This window comes from Canis aureus, chromosome 15 (assembly GCF_053574225.1).
Source record: "Canis aureus isolate CA01 chromosome 15, VMU_Caureus_v.1.0, whole genome shotgun sequence".
In the NCBI taxonomy this organism is placed as follows: Eukaryota; Metazoa; Chordata; class Mammalia; order Carnivora; family Canidae; genus Canis; species Canis aureus.
In genome coordinates, this window is record NC_135625.1 from 54,980,913 (window position 1) to 55,008,446 (window position 27,534).

Below are 27,534 nucleotides of genomic sequence, written 5' to 3' on the forward strand. Positions count from 1 at the left end.
TCAACATTTTACTGGTCTGATTTTATTGTTTTCTAAGCTTGAGTTTCTGGAAATACTTCAAGTAAAAGAAGATGTGTGTGTGGATGGGGTAGATTTTGCTGCCTTTTAAAATATTCAAAAGTTCTGTTTTAGTCAATAAAACAAATATTTTAAGCTGGAAAAAAATGTATGTTCTTTATGGAACTAAATGAAGTGATTTTAATTTTGATTGAAAAAGGTGTAGCCTGCTTTTGCTCTTCCCAGTCTGACTCACAAGCAAAATTTAATTGCTCACTACTGATCTACATGATTGCAAATTCTCAGTTGGAACTGAAAAAATATAACGAATCATCCAGATGTTTCCAAATGTCTCTTTAGAGTTGTTATGGTTTGATTAGGTAGATATATCCTATGCTAGACAAGCTGTTCTTTATCTGGGATGGTCTAAGTGGGAAATATATTCCACAAAAAATGTCCTGTATAAATCCGGTGTATTTTTAGTGTTGTTTACAAATGACTTCTGGAAAAAGTAAATTCTATGAAAGTGAAGTTTCTCATGGCAGAGATGGGCAACATATATCTTTTTCTTTCTTTTTTTCTAATGAAATTTGTTAAATTATCTTTCCGAGGTTCTTCCACAGTGCCCATTTCTAAATACATAAAAAAGGCTAAATGGTTGCTCATCCACTATACCCTGAGTACGAGGTATTCTGAATTTATCTAGGGAAACATACTTCTCTGTTCTAAAGACAGAACCCAAAAATATTCAGCTATTTATCTTCCAAAAACCATGCAAAATGCATGTCCTTTCTATGTTTCCTGCTGATAATATTTTCCCCATTTGTAGTGCAACTTTTCTTTCCTCTGGAAAGCTGGTACTTATTTTATTCATAGATTGCAAATTATGCCCTGATGCTGTTTAACCAAAAGGCATTACTCACACAAGCGGGAAGAATGTGGCTTAGGATTGAATCAGCATTGGCCATGGAAAACAGTACATTAAAACAGGCCTCACTGAGTCACAGACCATACAGCCTAGAGATCATGGGCCTCAAGCATCTCTGGACACAGGTCATATCTTCACACAGATGTCACCAACTGAGTTGTTTTCAGAAGTCATTGATGTCTGCACTACAGCATCTCCAAATGCAGCAAGTTACCAGACTGTGAACTATTACTCTGTCTTTACAACCTGTCCAGATATGGGACATCCCCAGTGGCAAAACTGGTTGTGTTCCCAAAGCTTCTTTCCAAATCATTCATTTGGGATCAGAAAACATTTTCCCATAGGAACAATTTTATAAATGGTGGTGCTCCACCAATGCCTGGTTGAGCCACAGTGTCCTTGAAATGCTGCATTGACTGTGCTATTCCCACCAGCCATTATTTATTCTGTTTCCCTGGGAAAGTGCATTCTGACTTCTAACTTGGGATGCCTGAAGCTCACCTCTCGCTCGCCCTGGCAGCCTTCTCTGTAGCTTTTTTGGGTTGTGCTGCAGTAGCAGTTGGGAAGAGGGGATAGGCAGCCTTCCCAAGAAAGAGATGAGCATAGGGTTGGTACAGATGCTTCTGGGTAACTCACTAATGCTGGATGGCTGAAAAAGGAAACCACCCACATGGATCAATTACTTCCCAAGTCAGTGTAAGGCACAAAGGGACTTTTTCCTAAGTAGAGATCATTTTTAAGTCAGATATTCATAAATAGGTAAAGGCTTATACGGTAAAACCTAAGGTTTTTGAAGACCAAGCTTATGGACTTGTAGTTAGCCAGGGAAAAATATTTCAAGTCTCCTTGGCCAGTGATGAAACAGTTTCCAAACACATAGCAATAATGAGACAGAAGTCTTGCACCTAGTTCCTGGCCTGACAAATAGTAACTGCACATAATTTGTTGTTGTTGTTGCTGCTGTTGGATTAAATACTGATGGGCTAATTTAACCAGGAATTCTTTATCGAAAAGTACGAGACCACAGATTGTATGCGCATGTGGGCCAATTAATTTCATTCTAACTCAGCATCTGCTAAATCTGTCTTTCTCATTGCACACATCCTGTCAATGAAGACTTGGTTGGAGCACTTTCAAGAAGTCACTAGAACAGCAGTGTCATCTCTGTGATCATGTGCATCATTTACACCAGCCCCAAAGGAGGTGCTGGTGTAGACACCCTCTCTGCTGTGCACAGTCGCTAGCAATGTCTCCCTGTTGCCAAATCCAAGGAAACGAAGGGGAGGTGGAGAGAGAGAGGTGATGTGGAAAACCAATGACGATAGCCAAGCTTGTAGGACCCTGCGTAGCTGAGTTTCTGGCACTACACTTATTCTGGAAAACATTACCTACTAAAAAAGACCTAAGCTTTTTTTGTCAGTTGTTTTTATAACACATGTCGACATATTTCTAGGGGGCTGTGCCTCTTTCAGGTTAGAATTTAGTTTGTGCACCAGACCTGGGTCTTGGCTATCGCAGGCTTTAAAACTGTACAACGATTTAATTTCATTTTGTATATACCATTACTTTTAAAGGAAATATGCTATTAGGGCTCCCTCCATCAAAAAACCATCCCCACCCCCACCCCACTAAAACTTACAGACTATTAAACTTTGAGTTTCATCAACTGTGCTTTCTCTTTAAAGTTGCATTTGCGTTCTGCAAGACAGCCTCTTTCTCCAAGATTAACATTTCTTATGATTGTTCCTGACAATGGATTCACTTCCAGAGGCCCTGCTAAGGATAACCAAAAAAGGGCATGTAGCTGGCTGGTTTTGGCAGCCTGCACGCAGTTTCAGAGCTTTTTAGGTCTTGGTTTTTCTGATGAGTGATTTCCTGAGCATGCCTAGAGAATGACAGGCATCTCCACAGGCAGGCTGCATCCACCTCAGCCGGGGTGTCGTCATTGGCTGCCCTATTAGAAAAACTACAGGACAATGCATACCACCGACTGCCGACTGTAAACATAGGGGCTATGTGTTCACTTAGCACGGACTTCTGGGAGGGGCCAAGGAAGGGCGGTCTGGAGTTTTATTGAATAGAGCAGTGTGTATTAGGCTGCCTGCCTGCCTGCCTGCCTGCCCTCTTGCTGTGCTCCTGCTAGAGAAATCAGTTCTTCCTTTCCGATTTAGTCCCCAGGAAGAAGTTGCAGCCTGCGAGGTAAGCCACAGAGGGCTTTCTTTCCATCTCTTGCAGAGCGTCTGGGGGCTTTCTCTGTGTTTCAGTCAACATGCCTGTGTCAGGTAGCTGCAGAAGCAAGATAGTGAAAGCCAATAATAAAGCCCACAAATTCTCAGAGCCAGGCTGGGCTTTGCTGCCCTGCAGATGGTCCCCGGAAGACAAACAGGATGAGATTTCAAGTTCTCTTCTTGGAGCTGGGACGAGAGTTGAGATCACATAGAGATGTGGGCTCTGGGCTCAGGGACCACCGGGCTACCTTGATAAGGAGCTCCTTTTGTTCAGGAGTGCAGTGGGGAGCTTACCTGAGCACCACAGGCCAGGGGCAGCAGGCGTGCTGGACCCGTGTGCCCACACCAGTGGTCTTTCCTGCATCTTCTACTACCAGAGACTTAAAGAGGTTTTACCTTTAAAGTAAACTTTTAGGTTAACAGGCAGCCAAAAAGGAATGGTTTTTAACCAAAGCCATTTACATATTATTCTCCTACCAGTTTTTAAGCCTGGACTTCTAGAGCTGCAAGGAAATAAGGTCAGAGATGGAAAGAACCGTTTAGCACCAGTTGGGTTAACGTAACTGATATGATATTTGCCAAGACAGGAAGATGCCTACCATGATCTGTTTCCTATAAAACCTAATAATGAGAGAGAATGCATGTGCTAGTGGGTGTGTTTTTTAGAAATCGCCTTTAACATCCTACCAGTCTGTTTCTTAAGAAATCTTATTTTCTGTTTGAAAGTGTGTGCCTGTGATTAGAGAGTTTGAAGAGATGTAGTTTTGCAAGTGTGTTCCAGAAAGGGAGGAAGCAGGCTTTCATTTCAACATAGTCAGACATATTTGGGCATCTTAAACAGTAGTACAAGGCAGCCAGTTGGTAGTAGTCTGGAATTCCTTTTAGAAAGAGCTGATTGTAAAGGGTGGGAGAATTTTAGTGCTATGGTAATACATGGTTAAAAAAAAAGTGTATGAGAACAAAGTACTTGGTATTCATAGATCCCTTCTGTTAACAGGGCTATGCAGATGGACTTGTAAACTGGAATAGTAAAATCTTTCTAATGCGTTTGGCAAAACCAGACGTGTATGGCTAGAGCTTCAGAGAAGACTAGGTGGTATGTGGCAAGAAGAGCAAGTCTGATAATTTTTCAATAAGCCTGGGTATTGAAGGTTTTCAGCTCCAAATGACTGCATTTGCTTTTATTCTGTCAAGTGAGGTGGTTTTGTGTTGAGATCCATTAAATAATCTTTTTTCTTTGTATTTAGAATTTTGGGGGTAATTTTCTTGAGAATGCCCTTCTCTCCTCCTAGGAGATGATATATGAGAACAGAGTTCCCTGTGAATTTCTTTTCCTGGAACAGTTCTGAGTAAGTGTGGGAGAAAGGGCTGCAAGTGAAAGCTATAGTTTGATTATCGTCCTTCGCTCAAAGAGATCAAGTTCCAAACTATTTTCACAGTATTTTTAATGTCAATCAAAATATGGAGAACAGTTTCTTTTTCAACTGTTCTCTAAACCATGGGGGAATGCAGTTTGGAAGGAAATCTATAATCTTGGGATTTGAGGATAAATTCCGTTTTGAAACAAACCTCTCCAAATCCCCGAAAGTTCAAACTTTGCTGCCACCACTCACCCCTCTTGTCCTCGTGCATGCCCCATCCGCCAACAACCACAAAAAACACATTTTTCAAAGTAAGTGTTGTACCCTCTGTAGTGATGTACTGGAGCAAGGGGATTTGATATTTCACTTTCTATTGGACTTTGGGCAGTTCTCTGTGCTCCTTTCCTCCAGTTGAGTATGAGCTAGAACACACCTCCCCAGATGGGGAGATAAACGGGTACAGTGAAACTACAGAGCAACAACTCCCATTTTTAATAAAAGCATTTCATAAAGAGAAATGCAATGGCAAAGGTCTGGAACAAAAAAGTCACTAATAAAAAACTAATCTCAGTACACATAAGGAATATCCAATGGATTGATCCATTGGTAACAGGCAAGGTTGTTTTCCATCGGTTCAGAGCCAATGGAATAAATAGAGTAAATTAAATAATTCAGGTCGAAAAACTGCCTTAAATAAGTATGCAATTCTTGCATTAAAGTTAAAAGGAGAACCAGGTTCACACTGCAGCTTAAAGGATTTAAATGAGATCCATAAAAGGATACCTGATGCTGAGGCTATTGACAATTTTCATTGGCTCCTGTGGCTGACCTGAGAATTTCCTGCTCTGTGGCAGATAGAATAGGTTGGTCCTGATTGTGGCCTGGGTGTTCTCTGGTCTGATAAGCCTAAAAATGCACCTTGGTAGGCCTTTTCTTAAAAACACGTATAGTAGGGACGCCTGGGTGGCTCAGTTGCTTACGCGTCCAACTCTAGATTTCGGCTAAGGTCATGATCTCAGGGTTGTGAAATTCTCTCTCTCCCTCCCCCCACCCAATAAAAACAAAAAACAGACCCCAAAACCCCCACATATAGCTGTCATGGACACAAGCTCATGGTATCTTCATGGTAGCATAGCTGCTCATCAGGGATTCTTTAGCAAGGCAGAAAAGTGACATAGAGGAGGGTATGTAAAGGAATGAGTTGGATCCCCATCCGCCTGCAGTCTATCACATGTCTTGGAAATGTGGTGGGGTGAGGCCATGGTGGGGGGACGGGGAAAATGCTGACAACGTGGTATGCAAATAGCATGGTAGGCCTAAGTAGGAGGTTAGATGTTGCCAAAGAACTTTCAGGCTTTAAAAGAGTTTTCTGGGTAAATTCTCTCAGAGCCCGAAAATAGAACCATTAGATCCTTACTGAAAGTCCTTCATCTATCAAGCTAATCCAAGTTTGTCATTAGAGAGATGCCCATAGGTTCTGGGTACTTGGGTAATTTAAAGAGATATTTGTAGCTCAGGCTTAACTCAGGAGCACCACTCTAAAAGCTCAGCCTCAGCACTGGTTCCCCTATTCAGATAGCCCAGACCTTGGGGGAAGCCATCCACTCTTTGACCTCATGTGTGGAATGGGCATTATGACGCTTCTCCTACCTCCCACAGAGCTTAAGATGTCCAAATGAGGTGAGGCTGTTTGTCCCTCTTTTCTGTGAGCTATAATCTGTGTACAATTTGAGGCCTCTGAGCTTTAGGCTCATCTTCACTTATCTTCCACTTCTTACCTAGTATTCCGAATTATGTGCTCCTTCCACATATTTGAGGACCCTTGAGTGGTACCTTCTGAATCCTAGTTCTTTCTAGAACCCTAAGCCCCGGGTCCTGGGAATACTGGTCCCCCGCAGTGTTATCTAAATTTTAGCCCTGGTGATCAGAGATGAGAACACAAATATCGGGAGGCAGAATAAGATGGGTTATCGGTGGTACCAGGCTATGTCCGGAACCAGGAAATCTGAAGATCCAGTTGAGTAGAAGACCAATGACAAGGTGCTGACAACAGAAAGGCCTTGGTAAATGAGGCAGCTTCTCTGCCTCCAGCCAAATGCATGGAACTAATCCCAGCATGTCAAGCCTGGGCCTTGTAGAGAGGGTGAGGTAATCAGGAGCACCTGGCTGCGGTTCCTGTTGGTATTGAGACCAGACTGTTCCATGGATCTAGCCTCTCTCTCCCCTATGCTTCCCTCGATCTTTAGTATCCCCAGCTGGCTCTCCTGGGACTGACCCTTGGTGGCTTCTCTTGCTTCCCTACCCCCAGTCCTCTGTCTCTACCAGCTTCCCTGGCTCCTCCATCCCCAGGCCAAACAAGGGCTTCCGTGATCCAGCACTGACAATCTGCAATTTGCCTTCTATGCCTTCTAGCTTTAGGGTGAAGCCCAGAGCCCCGTTATGTTCAAGGTAGAGGAAAACCTCTTTGCTTTTTGTAGGCAGAGGGGGAAAGAGTTAGAGTGGACAGTGTAAACGTTGGAGCAATTTCTGTGGAAAAAGAGTCCTCCTGCCTCTCACCCACAAACTCACAGTCGGCGGGCAGTTAGTGAGTGTCGGAGGAGGGCAGGAAGGAAAAGACGGCTGTGTGCAGGAGGCAGAGGTGGTGGGCAGCCCTGCCCTCTTGCTGCTGTGGATACCTCTGAAACCTGATTAAAACTCTAAAACCTTGCGGTGCCTTATGAACCCTCCTTTTGTGATTGACAGGTGAGAAACCTTGAGCCGGGGGAGGTTGGGGTGGGGAGTGAGGCAAAGTCTTGATTTCCATTGGAGAAAAGGATAGGTGGGACCAGAACATGAGTGGAGGTGTCCTTTCTTGTTCTCCAGATTTTTTTGAAGGAAGAAAGGATGGTGTAAATAGACACAGAGAGAAGGAGATGACTTCATATGGCCCCCATTCCTGAGAAAAGGAGATCATCTCTAGAGAAGCGGTTTTCTGGGGGGAGTTTGTAGGGGCTGAAGAAGCTGGGAATGGCTGCTGCCAAGCGTGTGCTGAGAGAGCACCATGAGCTTAATAAAAGGATTGCTAGGTAACAGTCAAGGAAAAATTGAAGGAAAGTAAATATTTGGGGGGAGGTATTTCAAATGAATTGAGTATTCTTAGGAAGCACTCATTTTAGTACATGATTTTTCTTTAAATATATATATTACATATATATTTCAGTGATGGAAAACTTGAAGATAAATTGCTTTTTAATAATTTCCTGAGGCTTCTGGCATTATTTTGTGAATATATGGATGAAAACACTTGGCTGTAAGGAAATCATCTTACTTGGCGAGGGACATATGAAGTAGGAATATGTAATTAGTTCCTTTGACACCCACATGTGACATTCCCTCTCACTTGTCTCAACCTGGAGAACGAGGCAGATTTCACTTGTGTGCTAAAGATGGGCAGCACCAGGGAAAAGGGGTCCAAGGGCCAGAAGCATCAAGGATATTAGTTCCACTGGGGTCAGGAGAGCTAGGCCAGAATGGATATAAAGTACAATAGTGGACTGATGTGTGAGTCTCAGCCAGCTAAATAAAAGAAAAACAGTGAAAACCAGAAGGCAGGCAGAAGCTTAGAAACCAAGATCCTGCTTAGCAAGGCAGTGTGCAGACAGGTAAAGTAACATGGATGAGAACACCTGGCACAGTGTTTAGAACAAATACACCCTATGTTAGTAGGCTGCAGTAGCTCAAGTGAAGGGACCGGATTACCATATACATATGGAGGGGCGTCCAGATGGCTCAGTTGGTTAAGCATCCAACTCTTGGTTTTGGCTCAGCCATGATCTCATGGGTCATAACATCGAGCCCCGCCTGGAACCATTCTCAGTGGGGAGTCTGTTTGAAGATTCTCTCCCTCTGTTCCTCCGCCCACCCTTGCACATGCATGTGCACACACACACACACACGTGTGCATGCATGCTTTCTCTCAGAAAAACAAATTTCAAAAAAAAGATACATATAGAATAGTAAAGGAATGGAATTGCGAGGAAATCCGAGAGCAGAAGCCACAATAGGATCCATAGAGAATGGGGTTGGAATCAAGGTGGGTCAAAGTATCTCCGCAAAGGTCTATGTGTTTCCATTAATGTGACTGAGCTGCAGCACATGTGACTGCTCCTTTCTCATATTCTACAGACTAGAAAGTTCCTTCTGTGCTTCCTGGTCAAATTCTGAGAGAGGAGACCTGAGTGTTCAGCTGATAACTATTGTCTTAGGCAAATCCCTTAGCAGAAGGGTATCAGAGGTTACCGGCATACTTATGGATGAATGGCCAGTGGGGCCGAGCAGTAATCCCATCACCCCTGGGGAAAATAAAAAGCTGCGCGGGCAATTTTAGTTAGAAGAGAAGGTTAGGCATAGAAGGCAAATTAGCTGAATTATCGGTGAATGTCATTCCAGTTTTTATGTGACTGAATTCCTGGAGAGGCAAACAATGTCAGGGTCATACAGTATTTGATGACCACTTTGGCATTGCCCAATGAACCAGTCTTAAGGGAGGTTAGCTTGGAAGCTTGTACCGCTGATAATTGAAAAGATAAGAATTATCCATTTGAGAAAGATTCTAAAGGAAAACAGTTGAGTGTTTTTGTTGGCAAGAAACTTCATATGAGTCATAGGTGTGCTATGGCTCCTCCCAAACTAAGGCAATTTTTAAAATTCAATAAATAATAAATAATGACTTAATTGTAATAAATAAAAACTACCGCACCTCAAATGTAAATTACAATACTTCATAATTTAATGCATACAATCTAGTGTGCTCAGTCACTGGAAGTTTCAGTTCTCTGCAATGCTTGGAGTGTACTCTTTCATTCGCTGAACACCTTTCTTGATGCCTGTCATGGGAAGTAAAAACAAAACAAAGCAAAACAACATGCTCTATTCTGGGCTTGTTCTTTAGAGAAGCGTTCACAAATATGCATCCAGGAATGAGCATCGATGAGGAATAGATAAAGGACTAATCCCAAAGGAAGGAAAATTGGGGCCACATGGATGTCTTCAAATATTTGGAGTACTTATATATGGAAAGGGTACAGGGCATTCATGTTTCTCAAGACAGCAGAACTGAATACGTGTATCCTATATGGTTAATGCTGGGCAGGGTCTGAGGAGGCATTTAGCCCAGGGAGTGCAAATCATTTATCATCCGTTTGCCAGCTCCAAACAATTAGTAGCAACCACCTGGAACGGTGTGTTGAGAAGGATTCTGAGGCCCAGTCCTGAGCTCACTGAGGGCAGCAGACGCTGTCATTGACAGTGATGTCTGTTGTGAAAGAAAAGGGACGTTGCTACTTGGGTACCATGTATTTCACATCATTGATGTGGCCCATAGGTTCCTAACCTCTGCACCTTGGATCCCTGGGAGAACACAAAATTATTGCAAGAGCTAAACAAACCCATATATGCAGCAAATGGTTGTGACAAACTGAGTAACTGATACATCTTACACAATATGTGCTATTTTACTAATTATATAGATGCATTATGATGATAAAATATTAATTTACTTAAAATAGTTACTGAATTCATAGTAGCTTTTGGTATTGTATTTTCTCAGAGGACTTAAAACATAATTCTCTTACATGGAAGTTGGGACAAGAAATTTAGAATTTTAAGAAAAATTCTTTTTAAAAAAAGAACTCGTGAATTTTCATTTTCCAGATGAGAGAATAAAGCCTAGCCATAGCAGGTAAAATTATGCATGTATTTGTACATTTCTTTGATTAATGTCAGTAAGATTTATAAGGGCAGGAAACACCTTTTTTAAATTTTTATTAATATATACCCAGTTCCTGGCACATTGCAGAAGCCCGGTATCTGTTGAATGAGAGAACAAACCAAGGTCCTCCCAGTTAATTAGTGGCAAAAGTGGTTCCAGAATACACAGCTCCTAAGTCCCAGGCTGTAAACTATTTCGATCCACTGGATTGTTTCTCCCAAAAGAAGGGAGAGAGAATGTCCCATTTTAACAGTTCAGGAATTTGGATTATACAATACAGCCCGATTATAGTAAGATTATAGATTATAATTATATCTATATAATCCGATGATAGATTATAATCTATAGTCCAGTAGATCTTAACCAGCATGTTCACCAGGAGCAATTGTAGGGCTTTTAGAAAACGTACATCCCTGAGTCCCATTCCCTGGAGAGTGTGATTCAGCAAGTCTAGACCAAGGTTCAGCATCTGTAGATTGTAAAAACTCTTTGGTGCTTCTGATAGAACACCCTGGCTCAGAAGCAGTGCTCAATGTCCTTGCTTAAAATAATCTATAGTTGAGGTATGGAGTAACTTAGTCCCCGCAGGCCTAGTTGTTTAGTTCTGAGTAATTTCTTTCTGAAAGTTATAGCTGTATATTCCAAATAATCCGTTTTCCTGAAGAGTCTCTTTGGAAGAGCTAGAATATTTATCTGAAAATTCCTCCAGCTTCCCATACTCTTTTGGTTTGGGTGCAGAGCTATCAACCCTGTAAGGTCAAGCTTTCTGATGAGATTTCCAGTATATGCTTTTGTAAAGCATTGGAAATGTGGCAAGAATAAGATTTCTCATGGTATTTCCACTTCCTGTTCCAGCCACCATTACTAAGTGAAATTTAGGCTTTGGGAGAGGGGGTGAATTGACAAAAAATGTTCTCTTTTAAGTATTTCTGTCCTTAGGGTGTTTTTTTAGGTTACTTTAGGTATTTTAACTTACCAGGAAAAACAGAAGATGTTTTTCTCTGTTCTCAGCCTTGGGCTAAGGAATGTACAAATCCTGAGCAGAAGAAGGGAGAAGCTTCCTCCACCCTCACCCTATATCTCTTCTGAGGGCCAGAGCTATCATAGCTGCTGGCTTAGAGGGTCCTAGGGATGGCCCTTTCAGCAGCACGTGAGCCCTAAGAAACAGGAGGCCTCAGGTGAATGCTTTTGCAGAACTGAAAACCCATCTCTGGGGGCTTCCTTTACTCAACAGTCAGGAGTTACATCCTGAAGATGTAACTTGCACAGAAGAACCACCCTTATTCAGGGCAGCAAGTACATAAATTATATTCACTAAGGATTGGAGAGCTAAAAGTATCTCTGCAAGAATAACCTGATCCAATAAGAATGCCAGAATTGCTACTATATTTGTACAGATGCTATTTGGTTTACAGAGCAGGACTTGCGCTGGGTACATGAAGGCAGGGCTCACTGGAGAATAGCAGCTAAAAAGGAATTAAATTAGGATCCACATGCATAATGACATCACACAGACTGGGGCTCACTTCCCTCCAACCCCATCCCCCTCTCCATGCACTCTAAACAGTAGTGTGGGAAGCCAGCTCATCCTAGCTCCCAAAAGCCAATTGTTAAATTTTTAAGATTTTGCGAACCAGTTGTTGAACATAGTCATTATTAGAAATTAAATTATATCAACTTACAATCATATTAAAACCCAAGGTAATAAATACTCAAAACTCATTCCTTCCCAATTATTTTCTTACATTTTATTATTATCTGTGCTCTGGAGGTTAGTTGCATTTATTGTGTCCGTAGGAGGGAAATGAAATACATCACTGGAGTTAGCAAATGCCACAAATCGGGCTCCCCTCCCCTTGATCCCCCACCACCGGAGAGCTTGTTGTGAAATATTTCCCTAAGGTATCAAGTTGATAAAATTTGCCTCTATGTAGGAGAGCCCATCAGAATACCTCTGTTATTTTATTGCATGCAGATTCATAACATATGCTTATGATTGCATATTTCCTTGTTTACTTGTCGGTTATTTCTTATGCTCTGGAACGTAAGTGCCATCAGTCAGCGACTATGTCTGGGTTTTTTCAGTGCTGTGATTTGAAACTAAAAAAGTGCCTCACTCCACAAAGAGTAGAGAGTTAAAGGAGTAAAGAAATAGATGTCCATAATTTATTTCTTCTTGGTAAGAAAGCTGAAGTCAGTATTCATGTTTGAACTCATTGATTCCTCTCTAATCATATTATTACTGAGTGTTTAGAACCGTGCCTGGCACATGCTAAGTAGCATATAGATGTTTACTAGATAAAAATCAAACAAGTCATCTCCCTACAACAGCCAAATTTACAGATGAGGAAATTGAGTTACGATTAGGTTAGTAACATATCTAAGGTCACAAAGCTAGTAAGTGGCAGAGCCAGGATTCAAACCTGGATAATCTGGCTCCATAGTCCACGTGCTCAGCCACCGTGCTGTGCTGCCTATGGCTAATTACTCCAGTGATGGAGACACCTGGTTTGTGTGTGGCTCTGGGGGTGTGGCCCATCGGAGAACACACTTTGGAAGCTGGAAGACTTGAGTTTGAATCTCAAATTTACTATTTTTGAGGCTGTTTCTTCACCTCTAAAAGAGGGATTATTATTCCTCCAGTTTTATAGTTATTATAAGGATTAGAAACAATATCTCTAAACTGCTTTGCCCATGCTGGCACTAAATTAAAAATCATCAGCTATTAGCTGTGACTTTGGTGAGGCTACCTATAGGCATGGACTCCCTTTAGTCCTCAAGTCTCAAGCCACATTCTCCCAGCATGGCTACTCCATGGCTGTTATGTAGATGGAACAAAAGAAGCCACCTTCTTTTCTTTTCTTTCTTTCTTTTTTTTTTTTTAAAGATTTTATTTATTTATTCATTCATGAGAGACAGAAAGAGGCAGAGACATAGGCAGAGGGAGAAGCAGGCTCCCTTTGGGGAGCCCAGTGCAGGACTCAACCTCAGGACCCCGGGGTCACAACCTGAGCCAGAGGCAGACCGACGCTCAACCACTGAGCCACCCAGGTGCCCCTTCTTTGTTCATGTCAGATTCTCCCTGAGGTGGGACTAGGACTAGTAGCCAACAGTTAAAGGAAACCCTGCTCAGGTCCGCATAAGCACTTTCCTGATCTGTCTGTCTCTGGAGCTCTGCAGAAGCAGATGACCTCCACCACCCCTTTCAACCCACTGCCCTTATCACTGGATGTGTGCTGCCTTTCTTTATCTGGTATGGCTAAAGGGGTTTATTATTCCTGACACTGGGCGTTTTGTAGGTTTTAGTGTTTGGGACCTGGAATGAGAGAGGGAGACAGGAAGGAAGGAAAAAAGGAGAGAGGAGAGAATGAGATACAGAGAGAAGAGAAGTTGAGAGTCATCAGAAGAAAAAAAACAATGCTGAATTTGGGAGAGACAGTGAATCAAAATGGATGGAGAGTTACCCCAAGCCCTTGTGGGTTAGAGATCATTAAGAAGAAAGCTGGCTCATTCCCGTATCTTGCCGGCAGTTTTGCTATGTGACAGGCACCATTCAAGTTGAAGATGACTTTCTCAGGGCAGTGAAATAAATTAAGGAACTCCTCCAGAGTCATACAACTAGCAAATGGCAGAGCCAGATTCAGTGCCACTCCCCTGAATCCAGCCCTTTCCATTTCCCTACAGCTGTCTGTTCTGTGTCTTTCCTCAGGAATACGATGGAAACCAGAGCAGGAGGTTTCCATAACCAATCATTATAATTTGTCAGAAAGCCACACTGCAGTTCAAATAGACAAGCACATTGTCATTCCCTGCCATATAAGGAAGCAGGGCTAAACACCATTTCTTTCACTACTGATAATTCGAGTGGGAGACAGGATGAGAATCTAGGACTATAGCAGCTTAAAAAAAAAAATTAAAAGAAGCCTGCAGAAATACTTCTGTGTTCTCCTTTCCTGGTAGCAGAAATAGTTTAACAAGCAGGTTATACGGGATCCCTGGGTGGCGCAGTGGTTTGGCGCCTGCCTTTGGCCCAGGGCGCGATCCTGGAAACCCCGGATCGAATCCCACGTCAGGCTCCCGGTGCATGGAGCCTGCTTCTCCCTCTGCCTATGTCTCTGCCTCTCTCTCTCTCTCTCTCTCTCTATGTGACTATCATAAATAAATAAAATTAAAAAAAAAAAAAACAAGCAGGTTATACACTTTTCCCTGATTCAAGGGAAATATTCTGGAATTATGTACTGAAAGATGAAAACTCTTTGGCCAAAAGTATGAGTTATTTCGTTTTTGATTATGTCACATTTAGAAATTCAAAAGGCCGAGACAGAGCTGGTTCTACGAGGCTCAGGTAGGAAGTCAGGGGCTGTACCTCTCTGCATGGGTTGCCTCAGGAAGTTAGAGTCCACTCATCTTGCCAGCTGTTCTGAGAGATAGTATTTTTTTTAAAAAGATTTTATTTATTAATTCATGAGAGATACACAGAGAGAGACAGTCTCCCTGTAGGGAGCCTGATGCGGGACTTGATCCCAGGACGCCGGGATCACACACTGAGCTTAAGGCAGATGCCCAACCACTGAGCCACCCAGGTGTCCCTCAGAGATATATTTATTAATAAGTCTTCACATATAAGTTTGACCTTCCTGCCTCAAACTCAGAATATTCATGTGATCACCCTTGGCCTTTAACAATCAGTCACAGTAGGGGTTTGAGAACATAGGCCCTATAACCAACTTCATGGAAGGAGAAGCAAGGCATGAGCAATTGAAATTATTTCCTAAGGGTCAGCCAGTTCAATCTTGCCAGGGGGCAGTGCCCACTCTTTTAGATAACTCAAAGAAGCATTACTTTGTCTTCTTGGGATATGGAGAAAATATAGTCTGGGCAGCTTCTCCTAGCTCTCACCTTTGACCAGATTACATCTGAGGTATTAGTTCCCTAGGGCTACTGTAACAAAGCACCACAACCTGGGTGGCTTAAACAATAGAAATGTACTGTCTCACAGTTCTGGAGGCTAGAATGCCAACATCGAGGTGTCAGCAGTGTCGGTCCTTCTGAGGGCTCTGAGGGAAGGATCTGTTCCAGGCTTCTCTCCTTGGCTGGAAAATGGCCATCTTCATGTTCACCTAGCATTCTCCCTGTATGTGTTTCTCTACCCAAATTTCTTCCTTTTAAAAGACACCGGTCCTGTTGGATCAAGGCTCATTCTAATGACATCATTTTTGCTTGATCACCTCTGTAAAGACCCAATCTCCAAAAAGGTCACATTCTCAGGTACAGGGGTTAGGACTTCAACATGAGAAATTTGAATTCAACCCATAACCCATAACATGCTCCAGTTCAATCCATAAGGTGCTCCAGTTCAAAATGGTGATACATACAGCTCTTTTCTGAACCTCTAAATGCCAAAGACCCTATTGCTGATGGTATTCCATCTTCCCTCTGGGTTCAGGAACTGCTTAGCTAGAAATTACTGGGCCTTTTGAACTTGCCCTTGACATTTACCTTCTGACTTTTGCAATACAAAATTCGGACCCAGTAAAAAGTCAAAGGAGGTCTCAGATGTGATGCACTGAAACGCAGCTTCACAGACTGTGGCCTATCTGTGGACACCTGTGAAACCACAGTAGCAGACTCTCTGGTAGGCAGCCATCAAAAGTTGGGGAGAGGGCTTGATGAGAAGGCTTGGAGGAGGCAGCCTGTGAGTCTGAGAAGCAGAGCCCTAGGAGGATGTAAGCAGCAGCTGAGAGGACATCGTGTGGGCCACTTCAGGGCAGAAAGCAGGGATGGCTGTTTTCAGCCATTTTTATATGTGCTGACTATAACTACGAATCCCTACATTCAGGGGAAAATACTAGAAGCCTGTGCATATTTGTGCTCTGAATCATTCGTCTTTTGTCTTCTATTTCTTCTGAATTCATCCTTAAGTTTTTATACACCCTTCCTCCCAATGCTCTTCCTAGGTTTATCTGTGTTGATTACAAATTGCCCACATGTGGGACACCTGGGTGGCTCAGTGGTTAAGCATCTGCCTTTGGCTCAGGTCATGATCCCGGGGTTCCGGGATTGGGTCCCGCATCGGGCTCCCTGAAAGGAGTCTGCTTCTCCCTCTGCCTATGTCTCTGCCTCTTTCTCTTTGTGTCTCCCATGAATAAGTAAATAAATAAATAACTTAAACAAAATGCCCACACACATCATACCTTGTCTCCCAATCCCTTTCTTATTTAGCCATTGTTTCCCATAACTCCTCCTTTCAAGCTTTCTGTGGTTCCATTTCCTAGTTCTAGTCTTATTTATGGCTATGTCCTGCCTTAGGCCAGAGGTGGTGGATAAGAAGGTGACTAGGCCATTTATTATCCAAACAGGGACACTTGGGAGAGGGAAAGGAGGAGCTATTAATAATTTCCCTAAAATAACAGTCTTAAATGGCGGCTGTCCCAGGCAAGCCGGGTTGGACAGTTATCCTAGCCATCGTGCATTTTTCTGTATCCATAGACCTCACTTCACCTAGCAACCACTCCTTCTGTTTCTGTACCTTAAAAACAAAAAAATTTGCATTCTGTTGTTGGTTTTTTTTTTTTTTTAATTTCCACCCCAAGAAACTCAATGTCTGGTGTTGTTTTCCCTTATCTACTCCTCACTTCTTGTCCCTCGGGGCCTCTTATCTCCCTTTTGTTTTGTTACAATCTTGACTGCATCTCAGGGAGGCCACTTTGTCTGCCATTAAACATGCAGGACAGATTTCTTGCATGTCTGAACACGCAGATACACAAAACCACCACCACCATCAAATGTTGCAAGCTGCCTTGGGTCTCAGATGAACCCTTATGGGACTGTCCACCACTTCAGCACCTTTGCCCAGAGACTAGAACAATCTCTACATTGTGTAAACAGCTGTGTCTAGCACTGTCATGTAGACACATGCTGTGTACATGTCTGGGATGTTACAGGATGTGTTTCTGATGTGTGTACCTGTGTGCAGAGTTGAAAATATATGGCCTGAAACATGAAGAGAAAATAAGAATCCAAACTAACTGTGCATTGCCTTCATTATGGCTTCGGTAATCTGGGTTGTTTTCTCTTCAAAGGCAATGATGTACCAAAAAGCCTGGCAGTGCTGTTACCGGTTTAATGTAAGTAGAAATAAACTTCAGGGCAACAAGATAGAATAAATATTGGCTTAAGTCCCTTTCAAGTGTAGTTCTTTTTATGATTCAGTCATGTGCAACTTAGGGTTCATTCTGAAAAATCACTTCCATTATCAATTCAGGCCATGCCAGGAAAGCCTGAACCTCCTTCTCAACTCTCAAATGAGAAAGGCAGACCTTCTCCTTTCACAAACCAACCCATAGCTATCTGAAAAACTTGCCAGTTAGAGCACTATGTCAACTGGATAAAGCTATTTTCCTTTTTATCTATTTGCTTACTTATTTTAGGGTTTTGGCCATAATTTTCTTTCTCTCACAAATTAATGAATGAAGGAAAAAACAAGAAGATACTTTGTGGAAGGGAATAAGGGTTTTTTAAAGTTTTCTCCTTCCTTTCTTCTGACCACCTTCCCTTTGCTCTCCCCATCGTCCTTCTCTTTTCTTCTTCCCCTTCCTTCTCCTCCTTTCCTTTTTCCTCCTCCTCCTCCTTCTATTTTTTGTTTCTGCTCCCATTGAACTGTACAGATTTGGAAGTGTTCTATACTGTTGGCAGCCATATGCTTTAGCCATGATGCCCTCATGTCTCTGTTGCTTAGATGTATCTTTTTAAAAAGATTGATGATAAGAAAAGGAAAAATCAGAATATTTCAGCCACATTCTACAGTTTACAGTAATGGTGGAATGGAAATATATACCCAAGAAGCTCTCTGATGCTGTAAAACTGGACAGAGTGATTATATCTGTCAACCTGGGACTGCTAACCTACCTGTGTTTGAGGAAATGAGAAGTATGGGAGTTAAGATTTTTTTTTTAATTTTCATGCTTTTCCATATTTCTGTTCTTAGATATGCTGTTGAAATAAAACAATTACTCTTTCTGTTGGGAATAGTTTCTAGCTTGCTTGTTCTTTTTCCTGAGAGTACTTGCAGTGAGGTTTAAGTTTTTTAATTTTGGCTCTTACATTTTGCAGGGGCCTCAGATTCCAGGTGGTGGTCTGGTAGAAAAGTGGCCCCAGTTCCTGGCTCAAGTCCACAGCTGATAGTCCATGTGACTTCAAATCAGACTCCTTGGGCCTCGACAATGGCCTTTCCCCTTTTCTCTTTTAGGTGGCAAAAGATCTTCAAGACATGGTTTTCTTTTTCCTTTGAAATATGAAGACTGTTGCTAGTTAGATTTTTTTTGAAGCTATAAGTCATATATTCATATAGGAAACTCTCTAGATTCAAAGTTTAGAATTTGAGATTTCCAAAACTACCCCAAGCATGACAGCTTCGGGTGACTCTTTCTGGGGCTGCCCAATCACCAGTTTCAGCCTTTCGTCCCCCCCCCCCCCCTTTTTTTAAGCTCCTGGGGCAAGCATATTCCTTTCCATCCTTGCCTTTGAAAGCAATATTGACAATTATCTTGTTTGAGACCATCTGAAACTCCAAGGCAATAGTGAAAAGGGATCATTAAGACAGATTACCATCCAAATTGAGCTTTTTTTTCTTCAGCGCAGTCAGAGAAGTTTTTTATAAGCTTTATCTGAAACCAAAGGATCTTGTCACTCTCAGATTTACTAATATTGCCTTTCATCAGCATTTACATTTCTAACACATGAGATCATTTATGTGAAAGTGCTATGCCTTGTAATGTCGATGATTATAATATCTATAGCCCTATATATTAAAGTTTAAAAATGCTCTAGGAAACTAAGAAGAAGAGTGGAAGAAAAGCACGTTTGATCCTAGCAAATGTGTTTGGGGCCAAGCTTGCACAAGCAATCCTATGGGCAGGTCAAATTGTATATTTTTATTATTTTTAACATAAAATTTTATTTTGGAATAGTTTTTGGATTCGCAAAAGATTTGCATGAATGTTAGAGTCTGGTATGCCCTCACAGTTTCCTGTGTTAATGTTACTGAGCACATTTGTCACACTAATGAAACGGCATAGATGGCATCATTAATACAACTTCACACTTTACTTGGATCGTCTTAAGCTTTGCCTAATGTCCTTCATATTTTTTAAGTCCCTTAAAGCAGAATAATGTTTAACATGGTAAAAATTTAACATGTACTTTATGGAGATATTGATGGAACTTGTACTCCTTGAGTGAGAACTGCATAAGCAAGCTCTTTTCTCAAACATATGCTAACCAGCAATCTCCTGAGGACTTTCCACCTGAATACCTGGGGCTACCTCTCTTCTCTGGTTGGTCGCCCTTGAGACCATTAGCCGATTCCTTAACCTGTTCCTCACTGATGCCAGATACTGGAACCCTATTGCTGCTGTTTTTGAGGCTGGCGATCCCAAACATATGGCAGTATCTAGCAGCACCTACCACTGCCATTTTAGTTTTAGACTGACACATTAGTGTGACAGAGTTTGCCTAGTTGTTGAACAGCTGAAACTCTGCTCTTAAGTTGTATCATTCCAGTTACTTCTAAGAGCTTTGACACTAATGAAGGGAAAAAAGGACCTGATCCGTGTTCCCCCAAAATCTTGAAATCTATAGATCTTGGCAACTTAAAAAAAAATCACACAGCTTATGAAAAACATCTATTACTAAAATATAAATTATGGAGGGGCTTGCTTTATAGAAATCATCTCAATATATAATAGCCTCCAATATAAAACTTTCTTTCAGTTAGCAGCAGATAATAGCTGAAATAATCCGTTTAATTCAGTTTCTGCCTTTGAGCAGAAGTCAAAGGCAGGTGGCTCAATCCTCTGGGACATCACTTCTTATAGTGAATGGGTTGAACTAAATATGGTCTCTTCTAGTTCTATTGTTGTTTGGATTTGTGACTTTATAACTTTCCCTCATCGGAGTCGTCATTGTCCTTTCAGTCAGGGTTGCTTCCTTTAGGGGCAAATCACTTTTTGGAGGGGAGGAGCTAAATTTAGTTCAAATAGTAATTACAGATGAGTTGCCTTCAAGGTAACTAATTTTTTTGATTCATTGTAGTTGGTTTGTTTTTAAAGTTGTTTTGTATAGAGATACAACACATACAATGGAATCAATAAAGATTAAAATATATAATGATGAGGAACTATTGGTATCTTTCTTAGTATCTCCATATAAAGAATAACTGGAAGAATCCATTTATCAATGAGTGAAACTAATATTTTTGACTCAAAGGTAGTCTTTAACACCTCCCAGAAGCAACAATATCAGCACTTTGAGTTTATTATTTAAGTATAAATGAAGCTGGTAACAGACACCTTTCATAAAATGAATGATTGGATCAAGTCTCTGGAACATATCAAAGTCACAGAAGAGAGTAAGAGCTGAAGGCTTGGGGTGGAAATGGTTACTAGATTTAGCCATCTGCTTTGGTGTCTCCTGTTCCACATGTAGCTATATAGTTTACATAAAAATATCTCTCCAGAGGATCAGAAAGAACAGATTTATGGAACCAGATGTGAGTTAGCATTTCTACAGGTGTGGCTCTGCAGCTGAAAGAACATGTTGTACCAGGGATGGAGTTTCTTATTATGTAATCAATATAAATTACCACTAGACTTTTATAGAGGTTGATAAAGCAAACATGTGTCATTTGGATTGGCCTTCTGGTATATAAAGAGAACCTACTTCACTTGGGAAATAACGTGAAAAAATGCACCATTTAGTATTTATAAAAGACTTGGTAGCAAATACTGTCACAAGGATCAGACAAAGTGGTTCCAGTTTGCACACAGAGGGAATAGCTGGTGATTTGATGGAAATGGTGTTTGCCTGTTCTTCTTCATCAAGAAAAACAAGGAATGGTTCATAAATATTTATAAAATCTCTCAATATCTTATAGGAAAGGGCAAGTAGGATGCAAATAACTGCAATATTGGGGGAAAAAGCAGAATATGAGAAAAATTATGAAAATGAGTGGAATTAGGTAAACTAAAGAGGCAAACACCCTATTGAAAAGGTAAAGGGATGCCTTGGGTGGCTCAGTGGTTGAGCCTGTGGCTCAGAGCGTGATCCCGGGGTCCCAGAACTGAGTACCACATCAGACTCCCTGCATGGAGCCTGCTTCTCCCTCTGCCTGTGTCTCTGCCTCTCTTTCTGTGTGTCTCTCATGAATAAATAAATAAAATCTTTAAAAAAAATAAATAAATAAAATGGTGCAGAAAGTCAGGGCCATAAAAAGAGATTAATTTGGTAAAATGCAGATCATTTTGACAAACACAAAAAGAGAATTTAAAAAATTCTAGACAGAGTCAAAATGTTGTTGGTTAATTAACTTAGTGTGACTAGTGTAACACACTGTTTTGACTTTTTAAAAAGACTGGGTGCTTTTATGCTAGATCATGCAATAAAACAAAAATGAACACTTCAACCATTTTCATTTGCTTAAGGCTCTTTTGATTTAGTTTAATTGTCTTGTTCAAATCTCTTATATTCTTACTCATTTTTAGAAATTTCTTAATCATTATGTTCCAGTATGTCAGTATCTCCTGGAAAATTGTGAATCTGTCCATTTCTCCTTATAAAGTTAGTCATTATTACTGTTAAAATTAGTTATATGTTTCAAGACTATATTGTTTGATACATATAAGTTCATGATTTTCTAATCTTCCTGAAGTATTCATTTCATCAAATCACCTTAAATTCTATTTTGCCTTCTATTAATATTGCTATGTCTTCCTTTCTATTGCTACTTATTAAAATTTATAAATTTTAAGCCTTTAATTTTCAATATTTTTTGTAATTATTTTAAAGTGGGCCTTTCATAAATATTATGTGTATAAATTTCTAAATATAATGCAGAAAGATTTTTGTCATTTGCTTTGTGAAATAAAACCATTATATTTATTATGGTTAATGATATATAGGATGTCTGAAAAGTCAAAACATAGGATAAACTTAACTTTAAACAATGTTAGTTACATTTTCAAATAATTTGTTCAATATATTTTTCTTCAAGTGTCAGACAGCAAATTTAAAGCAATGGGTCCAGGGGCACCTGGGTGGCTCAGTGGTTGAGCTTCTGCCTTTGGCTCAGGTCATGATCCCAGGGTCCTGGGATTGAGTCCGGTATTGGGCTCCCCACAGGGAGCCTGCTTCTCACTCTGCCTATATCTCTGCCTCTCTCTGTGTGTCTCTCATGAATGAATAAATAAATAAAATCTTTTTAAAAAATGAACCAATGGGTCCAATTATTAATTTTTTTAAAATATGATAAATACACTATTTTCCCTGGCTTTCCAGAATTTTTAGGTTATAGGTAGTGTATTTATTATACAAGACATATTGAACATATTATTTGAAAATGTAAATAATCTACAGTATAAAAGTGCTAAGGCCTTATCTCCAGTTGTAGAAAGTTAACAAGTTATGTCTAACATTAATAAAGCCACTGTAATCAAGACAGTTCAGTATTGGTATAAGAATAGACAAATAGATCTTTGAAACAGAAGAGAAACTACAGAAATGGATGGTTTCTCACCCTTCCAACATTATTATGACTGTGTAAATATTGCTCCTAGCTGACCACATAGTATGCTGTGATTACATATAATATTTTATTTTTCTACCTTTCCTGTCCTCCCAATCATGATTAAATAATTATTCTATTTCTTTTACTTGCTTAGTTTGGTTTTCTATCACTAAGCAAACATCAAGCCCTTTCCCATACAGCCAGACACATCAGGTGTTTGTCAATTTATTTTTTTCTTGAAAGATATCCTTCCTGGAAACATCTTGGAATTTTCTAGGGTTGTTGCACAGCTAGCTGTTCTAAATCTTTACTTCACAGTCATCCTAGGAATTTCCTTCCTAGGATTGAAAGGAATTTCCTTTCCATGTGGGCTGAAATTTGAATCCTCTGCTTCCTAGATCCCACTCTTCCTCTTTCTTTATTCCTCTGTTTTGATGGAGAGGAGCATCTAGGAGTTTTCCTGCATACGGGTGCAGAGGAGACACAATTTTTTTAAGTCTCATTGATTTATCTTCTACTTGACTGATTATTTGGTTGGGCATAGAATTCTAGGCTGAGAAATCGTTTTCTCTAAAACTTCTCAAAGCATGCCTGCATTATCTTCTAGGTTATCAATGTTGATCTTAGTAAGTCTGATGCCATTTTGATTCCTAAATATTTGTATCTTGGCTGATTTTTCTTTTTCTCTCTGGAAGTATTTAGGATCTTCTTTTTTATTTGCAATATTCTGAATTTTCATGTCCTAGTATCATTTGGATTTGTATTCATTCTCTTGAACACTTAGTGGGCCTGTTGGATCTAATTTTGATGTTAATTCCTTCTCACCATTTCCCATGTTTTCTTTCTCTCTTGGGTCTCCTAAACTGATCCTCTGATTTTATATTTCTCAAATATTTTCTACTTTTCTATATCTTAGTCTAGTAATGGGAAATTTCCTTAATTTTGGCTTTATATTCATTGTTTTAAACCACAGTAATTTGAATTTCCAAGAGTTCTTTTGTTGTGTTTTTTTTTTTTTTTAATTTATTTATGATAGTCACACACACAGAGAGAGAGAGGCAGAGACACAGGCAGAGGGAGAAGCAGGCTCCATGCACCGGGAGCCCGACGTGGGATTCAATCTTGGGTCTCCAGGATCGCGCCCTGGGCCAAAGGCAGGCGCCAAACTGCTGCGCCACCCAGGGATCCCGTTTTGTTGTTATTGTTATTTTAAATGTTCCCTTTCTGACATCCTGATCTTTTTAAAGAAATACAATAGTTCTCTGATCTCTCTTATCTCTTATTTCCTTGGAAATATCACTTATATTTTGTTATATGTTGTTGCCTCTGTGTTCCTATTTTCTGTTTTTATTGGTCTCTGTTTTTCCTTCTTTTCTCAGAATCCTGGTGATCCTTGGCTTGTAGTCATATATGGGAGAGAGGCAATAAAAAGCTGAGTGGATCCCATTCTTTGACACAGAAAGTAGCTTTCCCCCCTTAGCCTGGAGTTTACCCATTGCTGATAGATTGCTTCTCCATTAGTAGCTTACCATGGGTAGAGTATTTCTATTCCTGTTCATAGGTGGAACATCACCTACATAGCTCTTGGCTTATGTAGGAACTCAGTTATAGTTTTGTGCCATGTTACCAATGAATGTTGCCACATGTTTAACTCATGCTAATCTCCCTGTCTTTGAATTTCCTTGACATTCTGTAACCTGGAGATGTTTCTCTCTTGCTTTCAAGCTCATCTAAGTATTTCTAAATACTTTTCTTCTTTTTTTCTGCAACATTTTTGTGTTTGGAGCAAATAAGAACACTTCTTGGCTCTGCTTGGTCTACCATGTTAAACAAAAATCTAAAGCAATTGATTAAAAATTCTTGCCTCTTATAGAACTGAGTACATTATAATATTATAATGCTTAAGTCTGCTTGTGTATTTGTTATCAATCCTCAGCCATCAATTTCATCCATAAAAAGCTTTCCTATTTATAGCATATATGTGTCAATTAGGTTAAGTCACTAGACAGATTGGTAACTTTGGGATGTTGGCCAGGGGAAATTTTTTTTCTGGTAGTTTTTGTTTTTGCTTTTGTTTTGTTTGTTTTTAAACCACAATTTGGCATCTAACCTGATAGATGAAACTGAATGCTTTGGAATATTATGATAGCTATTCCATTGCTACCTTTTTTTTTAACTTTCAAATTTTCACCTACTTCTTCATTCAGCCTGCATTATTAGAGGAAACTTAAATTACTCTTGTGGATATTTAGCCTTGAATATATTTGAAAGGTAATTTGTTGTCTTTCTCTGAGATGATAGCTATGGTGGGAGGAAGACACTCAGAAGGTCAGTATTCTGTTTGTGTGCAAGTAGAGAACACTCATGATGGTCAGAAGAGCTAACCACTGGTTCTTATCTGTTTTTCCATGCCCAACCTCTTAAATAGGAATGATTCTTCTACAATGGGAGAAATGAAAATCCTCCTCTCTGAGGGTTATGAGGAATATGAGACTGGAGACCTCAGACTGTATATATCTTACAGCATTAGTCCAACCATACAAAATTCTCTTCATGATACCATGGCTAGTTTATTGAGGAGTCTCAATATGTTGGGGGTATTAAGACAAAATGATTTTGTTTTTATTTATCAGTAACTCTAACTCCTCTTTGTCAAACTTCCTTTTATCACTGAGAACAGGAGTCTCTTAATTACATCTCTACCCAGCTCCTAAACATCAGGAAGGGAAATGTTTATTTTAAGGTTTAAATTTCATCTCATATCTGATTCAAAGCTCTGCTCCCACCTCCACCCCATTGCTCTGAAGCTCAAGTCCAGTGGCTTAGATTTGGAGGGCTGTGGCTCTTAAACAACTTCCCTCCTTCCCAATGAATAACTCTGGAATGCTGGGGAAGGGGATAGGTGGAAGAAGGGGTCTCTACTGGACTTCCCACAATGAAGTGATCTAAGCTGATCTGTCTGGCTCTTTATGGTGAATGTCAATAGCCTTTAGTTATTAGATGTAGGCACTGCTTCCTCCCAGATAACCTTAATACCACGTGGTATGCTACAGTGGAAGCAAGTCTCAGAGACTGAATTTTTCTTATGTGCAAACATTTATTAGCAGGCACAAAAGCAATTACAAAACCTGTTCTGTACACTTAGGGAAACTTTTTCTATATTCTTTTAGTTGCTCCTTATGCAAAAGGTTCACTCCCTGGTTAAGTGTTATGGTATTCTGATGGCAAAATCAGCTTCCCTTCTAGCCAGGCTCAAATACTTTATTAAATGGGCACAGACCTGAACAGAATTCTGGATTTCTGGCACTCCTCTGGATGCAGGGTTTGTCAGATTCTTAATCCCTGTATGCACAAGGCTGGAGATGCCTATGCAAACCATTCTAGTCAACCCAATTACATATATTGAACACCTAATCATTTGCCAAGTAAAAAAATTATGTCTATATGCTTTATGTTACTTGATAGAACTTCAGGTATGAATTTAGATAATGATGTTTGAATACCAGTATTCTGCTTTCTGGAGTATGTACTCTTAACCTGGGGTCCTTCATGTACTGATAACAGTTGCTAGGGCATAGATTAATTTACACATGTATAGATTACATTGTCTACACTGTAATATTGAAAACAAATTTACAACAATCTAATATTGATCATAATTTTGAGCTCTTTGAATATAGATAAATGAGGGACTCATTCCCACGGGATAAAAAGATTTGAGGATGAAAATAAAATAATGGCAAAAAAATAGTATAATCAGGGGAAAGGCTAACTCATATAAAATCTGTATTTACTCAGAGAATAATATTAAGGCTAGAATCCAGGAGGATTTTATATTCCTCCCAGCTTCCTACTTTCAAGCTAAAATTACCAGTGAAATTTCATGTATAATATAGGGGATAAATACTATACCTGCAAATTATATTCCTGCTACCAACCTTGCTCCTGGCCATAGAGTGGCATTGCTCATTAAACATAGTATTCTTTCTAATGGCTTCAGAATTTTTTTCAACACAGTACCCAAGGCAGCTGAGGCTGATAGATTAGATGGACAGACAAAAGAGGACCTGATATAGTGCAGAAAGAGGTATATACTAGCTCTAAGACCTAGGTAAAAGTTGAACCCTTCTGTACTTCCATTTCCTCATCTATAAAATGACACAGGTGGGAGTGATATAAAAACTAAATGAAATAATATAAATAACTTAGCATGGAGCCTGAAGAGGTTCAATAAATATCAGTTCCCTCCTCTTGTAGCCACAAATTTTTTTGCCAAGCTGATATATGTTACTTTCAGCTCATGTCTTTTCCAGAATACCATTTCATCTAGAACAAAATGTACATTCAGCAGGGTACAGTTGTCTATATTTTGACTGTCAGTTTTAGCTATGTCTGTCATTTTTTATTCTCTAACATGAAAAGAGAGGTTTAGAGTAGTGACATTAGAAAACAAAGAAAATAAGATTAAAATTCTCTCAAATCAACTTTGGAGCCACTAAAATATTAATGCCTTGACAGCTTACTCACAATCGCAAAAGGCTGTGAGCCAACATTTTGCTTTGTATTGTAGAGGTGATGAGAACATATTTTCATTGCTAGAAAAAAATTAAGCTATACAGACAGAAATGGGATATGGGAGCCAAATTCCACAAGAACACCCTTGAGTTTAAGGGTTTTTTTCCCCATCTTTTGACAATATTTAGAAAACC

General features: G+C 40.1%; 1 protein-coding gene across 7 annotated transcripts in view; it reads left to right on the top strand.

Moving 5' to 3' along the window:
• Positions 1 to 2,799: 2,799 nt before the first annotated feature.
• The window catches only part of CALD1 (caldesmon 1), a 189,171-nt gene continuing 164,436 nt past the window's right edge, over positions 2,800 to 27,534 (top strand). For 4 of the 7 annotated variants that reach the window (XM_077849992.1, XM_077849991.1, XM_077849989.1 and 1 more), the window contains exon 1: positions 2,801 to 3,124. The gene's annotated coding sequence lies outside the window, so the exon portion shown is untranslated. Of the gene's footprint in view, positions 3,125 to 27,534 lie in introns of all 7 variants that reach the window. The other 3 variants (XM_077849996.1, XM_077849994.1, XM_077849997.1) reach the window with 3 other exon arrangements.